The 6,000-nt window shown below is 50.6% G+C and overlaps 1 protein-coding gene across 7 annotated transcripts in view; it reads right to left on the bottom strand.

Moving 5' to 3' along the window:
* LOC119396332 (nuclear migration protein nudC) overlaps positions 1–6,000 on the bottom strand; it is a 232,691-nt gene that overhangs the window by 18,372 nt on the left and 208,319 nt on the right. The gene's annotated exons all lie outside the window — the stretch shown is intronic.

Here is a 6,000-nt window from a genome sequence, read left to right as displayed (position 1 = left end):
GCCAGCGTTCGAAGTGGATCGACTGTTTTTCAAAGGGCACTGGTTGTGTACACAACGTCCGCTTACCAGGCAATAACTATTTTGAAAAATGTCCGTTGCGAAAAGTTTCATGACAGAGCGGGCGCAGCAAATTAAGAAAGAAAGGTACAACGCCAACCTTGCCTCGAAGCCTGTTTTGGAAAGCAGAATAGAGGAACGCTTTTCTTATGGAGCGGTCGTAAGCATAAAAACTGGACGCGCCTAATATGCGGGAAGTAGGACGATAAGAACAGATTGAAATGCAACTGTAATAACCAGTAATGATATTTTATAAAATTAGCAAGTTAATCGGAGAGGCATTCGTGATACTTTCGTCGAGAGTACTGAAATTCGCTCATTTTAGTGAAAAAGAAGTTTTGAAAGACTGAGCAGAAGTAGAGGTATCGATTTATAATTGTATGGAAAAGTTTCGCGCGTTTTGCACTTTGTTCGCGGCGCGGAGGTGTGTTTTTATCATAGAGCGGCTGGCTGACACCAGAGTACGTGGGATGTGCTTCTTTATATTGACTTCTTTGTGATATTGTGTACTTTGTGTGGTCCGTTTAATTAGTGCTGCTCTGTCAAAGTTTGTCGTTAATTTTAGTATTGACTATGCTGTAAGAACCTGGGTGTTCTCATGGACTGCCACCCTGTATGTAATTTAATGAGTATCTGTGGCTTCAGCGTCCTCAGTTTTCGTGTTTATGGCATGACTTAGTTCTGATGTACTACTTTTTTGCTAAATTATGCAGGAAGAAATCAGCTGAGTCCTTGCGTCGTCAATGAATCTGATGGACGGTCCGTCGTGGATGGTTTCCGGCGACTACGCTTCCTTCGTTTGTTGTGCATTCTTTTGCAGCATTCTGGGCTTCATTTCGACACGCTGCGCTTAAAACTTGAGCGCCGTTGGTTTCACGTGATCTGACTTCTGCTTTGTTTTTTGGTGGCCTTTTGCATATTTGTTTCTTGTATTGCTTTCCCAAATGCTGGCTCATGAACAGAAAACTGCAGCTTATTGTGAATAAATGAAATAATAAGAACTCACGTGTTCTCTTGACTTTCATCTGCTAGAGGTCTGTGGATAAAAGTACACAGTGACTCTGCAGTGTTTCGATGAGAATTCCCTTATGTAACCAACGCGTGACACGATCAGCATAGAGTGAAGAAACTGTAGCAGCGAAGCAAAGAGAAGAATACTCCCGATGCATCTCACTGAAATTCCGTCCGGACGGAGTAAGGAGCTTCGTAAAATACTCCGGAGGTAACACGAAAAAACTCCGGATAGCCGGAGTGAAACAACGGCGAAAAATACTCCGAAGGTGCCACGCAGTCACTCCGGCCAGCCGGAGTGAAAGAATGGCAAAAAATATTCCGGAGGTGCCGCGCAAAAACTCCGGCCAGCCGGAGTAAAAGAACAGTGAAAAATACTCCGAAGATGCCACGCAATAACTCCGGCCAGCCGGAGTGAAGGAGCGGCAGAAACACTCCGGAGGCGCCACGCAATAACTCCGGCCAGCCGGAGTAAATGCTTTACTCCGGAAGACCGGAGTATAAAAAACTCCGAATGGGGGGGTCGCTAGAGGACAAGCATTTTACTCCCACCTGGGAGTAATTTTTTTTTACAGTGTACCCTGACCGTGTTCATACACTGTGCGGCCGGTTAACTAGCGGAGCCATGCCATCCCTCCTCGGAAACCTCTCGCATCCGTTGACAGGCTTTTAACAGACACTTTGCAAGATTTATTGGTGCCACGTGCACCGTTCTCGGCGACATCTCGTCTCCGTCGACAGGCGTTCACGGATCCTATGCGCGATTTATTGGGGTCCCAGTCTTGGCTTCCGTCGCACCGCCTGCCGGACCCCCCGCGGGCTGCAGGCCGCTGCGTCGGTCGTTAAACCGATTGTCAATAGGGCGCGTCTTTTTGTCCGAACGGTTAAGCCCGAACCACACGTACGCTGGCCGAGCGCGCGCTGTACGTTGGCTGTACGCGCTCCGGAGGCCGCGCATGCGCAGACGAAGCAAGCGCGGCAAAACGCGCGCGGTACGCGAGTGTTTGCGGCGACTGATATCGACCTTGAGACGGCGCGCGCTTGGAAGCGCTTGGAGCCCAACTGTGGCATGGCTGTTACCAGCACCGGCTTGACCGACGGATGATGATACACATCATATGAAAAATTTTAGTTCTTATTTACTTTTGCATACATCTAGCAATAAAAAAAGGTAACAGAAGGAGGTTTTGTAAGTATTCTAATGAACTATCAGTAATTTTGTACGAAACGATGTCTTGCACGTATGAGGAAGCGCGCGCTTCGCGTGCGCCTTCGCGCGTAGTGTGTGGGTGGAAACCGCCATCACTCGCCGGAGACGCCCGGGCTGCGCGCGCTGACGCGCGCCCCGTGCGCGCTTGGGAGCGTACGTGCGGTTCGGGCTTTATGGGCAGCTGGAAAGTGTTCTTTTGTCCCCGCGCTTCCTACATTCGAATCGGACGTCGCTTCGACTCTCGACTCCGAGGCTGGCTTCTTGGAAGCCGCCTTCTGGGGAAAAAACACAACTATCCCCCCCCGTTCTCGACACGCCGGACCTTACACGGGTGAACACGCGGAAGAATATCCTAGCTGTGGACACGACGACTGCCAGCGCCTTAGACAAGCTTCGCAAAATATCAGATTTGGGAGACATCAAAGTTCGACCTGTCATTCCAATGGACGGTGCCTGCGTGGCGGGAGTAATCTACGACATTGATTTGGCCATAGCAAACTCGGACCTCCCAATTCTTATAAAGCCGGCGAACGAGGGATTTGTCATCGCGAATGTACTTCGCCTCGGAAACACCCGCTGTGTAAAGATAATGTTCAAAGGAGAATCTATTCCGTTGCATGTCAAGGTTGGACACTTCCGACATCCTGTTCGGCCATTTGTCCCTAAACCACTTCAGTGCCATAACTGCATGAAAATTGGGCACGTCAAGGGTGTATGTACAAACACCACAGTATGCCCCCGATGCGCTGAGCCGCACACTGCAGACGCATGTCAGGCAACAAGTCTGAAGTGCGGAAACTGTGATGGTTCACATGATGCTGCCTCTAAGGAATGCCCGCGGATTAAGAAGGAAATCGCAATTATCAAACAAATGGTTAGGGACAATTCAACCCACAGAGAGGCTGCTGAAAGGGTACGGCGTCGGCGTAGTCGCCGACGGAGGCATGTAAGACAGGGTGTTGCGCATAACCCTTTTCCTTCGAGCACGAATAAAGGAGTAAGCACGAAGCGAAATGAGGTGGAGAAGCTCGCAGCTGCGGATGAATGGCCTACGCTTCCGCGTACGCAGCCTGCGAAGGAGCCTCCTCCGAGGCCTCCCCGCCCTACACCTTCCACCGAGTCTACTCCTGTTGAGGATGTGTCAAGGGTCGATCGACAGATCATCCCGATGCTGCGATCCCTCGTTGCTGTCATGGCAGACCTACTAAGAAGCCTGGGAACTCCAACCGCTCGAAGCGGGCTACAGGTGTTGGACGCGCTGAGCCCAGTCCTCGCCTCCCTCGCGTAGAGCCATGGCAGGAGATCAACAATCGTTTCGCAAAGAGGTCAGAGAAGCATCAGTCATCCAGTGGAACGCAAGAGGACTTAGATCACGGATTTCTGATTTTCGTCAGTACGTGTTTTCCAACCGTCTCCCCATCATCGTAATATGTGAACCGAAATTATCAAACCCGATCAGGCTATCCGGCTACGAGTCAATCCCGTCCCAAACCAGCAACGAAAGCAGCAAGGTCATTGTGTATATTCGTAGGGAGCTTACATACATCATTCAACCTGTGTCGCCTCATGATGAGAACCAATATGTTTGCCTGACTGTGAAGCAGAAAGCCCTCACCTTCACATTAGTAGGTGTCTACTTATCTCCCTCAGCCCGTTTTGATCGAAAAAGACTGGATGACATACTTGCGAACATCCCGGATCCGTGGATAATTACAGGGGACTTCAACGCCCACCACCCAATCTGGGGAAGTTCAAAAGTCAACGCCACGGGCCGGAGACTGGCATCATTTGTGTCGGCTCATGAACTGTCTCTACTTAATGATGGGAGTCCTACATTTCTACGAGGATCAACGTACAGCAGCTGCTTGGACTTGCCGTTTGTGTCACGTCGCTTCGCCACAAGCGTTAGGTGGTTTTTAGACATCGAGACACATGGTAGCGACCACATCCCCAGTTATCTCACCATCAAAGGCTTTGCTAGTGGCCACCCGCCGAAAACCGTCCGGAGGATCGATCTGTCAGCATTCACAACTAACGTTGAACACGCTTGTGAAAAGGGCTTATCCTCTGGCATTGAGCAAGCGATTAAAGAAGCAGCGCAGAGTGCGATGCGCACGCTGACATGTTCTACAAGGCCCTCAGAAACGGATGTGGAGTTAGAGCGACTCCGTGCGATTCGTCGGCGTGCGGAGCGCAGATATCGACGCACAAAATCCATTCAAGATCTGCGGATAGCTAGGCGCATGCAAAAGAAGATCCAGCGTCGTATGGACAAACTGGAGTTTCAGCGGTGGGCGAAGTTTTGCGAGTCTCTAGACCCTCGCAAACCACTTTCTCAAATATGGCGAACCGTGCGAGGCCTACGCATTTTTCCCGAACAACGTTTTCCGTTTAAAGCCTTGGCCCTTTTCCAACGTAGAAGGGATGTCGAGGTAGCGGAAGATTTTTGTAGGAAGATTGCAGGCCCGTCAACTTGCACAGGAGCCCTTACTGCTGTTGACACGCCACATTCCCTTGACCCGCACATGGACCTGCCTTTTTCCATGGAAGAGCTGGATGCGGCTCTTGCTTTATGCAATCGATCGTCGTCGCCTGGACCGGATGGCATATCATACCGCCTATTACGCAATCTCGGTGATCGAGCACGAAGCGCTTTGCTGGACGTGTTCAATGAGTCCTGGAGAGACGGAACGGTCCCCAGAGAATGGAAAACAAGCCGTTTGGTTCCACTTCTCAAACCTGGAAAATCACCTCTAGAGCTTACGTCATACCGCCCAATAGCGCTGGCTAGCTGCGTAGGGAAGCTGATGGAGACATTGATCCTTGCTAGACTCGAGTGGTTCCTAGAACGCTACAGAGTATATCCAGACGCCATGGCCGGTTTTCGTCGTCTTCGTAGCTCCATTGACAATGTCATTGACCTGGTGACCTACGTACAACACCAGAAAATGAGTAGACGGCTATCTGTCGCACTATTTTTGGATGTCAAAGGCGCATATGATAATGTTTCTCACGAAGCCATACTTGACGCGCTCGAGTCGGTTGGTTTGGGTGGACGAGTGTACCGCTGGATCTGTTGCTACCTACATATGAGATCACTGTTTGTGCAAACTGATGATGGGCCGACTTCTGAGCATTACACACACCGTGGCGTTCCTCAAGGTGGTGTATTGAGCCCCACACTATTCAGCCTGGTTCTGATCGGTCTCGTGGAACGCATACCAGATTCCGTGCAGATATCTCTCTATGCAGATGATATTTGTGCTTGGACGTCAGGTGTAACACGCCCTCAGGTACGTGCGAGGCTCCAAAAAGCAGCGAATTCAGTATCGGCGTACCTTAGAGAACAAGGCCTCGAGATTTCTCCTGAGAAATCGGCGCTGGTTGCGTTCACGCGGAAGGCAATGACGTCATATCCCATCGCCATCGATGGACGCAATGTTTGCTACGCCAGGACGCACAGGTTTTTGGGGGTCACGATCGATCGAAACCTCTGCTGGAGTCCCCATGTGGCCACTCTAAAGAAGCGCCTAACGGCCATCGCACAACTTTTCAAGTTCCTCGGAGGAAAAACGTGGGGCACATCAGTGCACGCGATGCTGCAGCTATACAAAACGCTGTTTCTGGGATACCTGCGGTATAGCTTGCCGGTTCTGACGAACGCTTGCAAAAGCAGTATACGCACGATCGAAAACGCCCAGGGCCAGGCACTCAGAGTTTGT

This window comes from Rhipicephalus sanguineus, chromosome 6, assembly GCF_013339695.2.
Source record: "Rhipicephalus sanguineus isolate Rsan-2018 chromosome 6, BIME_Rsan_1.4, whole genome shotgun sequence".
In the NCBI taxonomy this organism is placed as follows: domain Eukaryota; kingdom Metazoa; phylum Arthropoda; class Arachnida; order Ixodida; family Ixodidae; genus Rhipicephalus; species Rhipicephalus sanguineus.
Note: the sequence above shows the minus strand (reverse complement) of the source record. Positions and strands in the feature narration are given on the sequence as shown.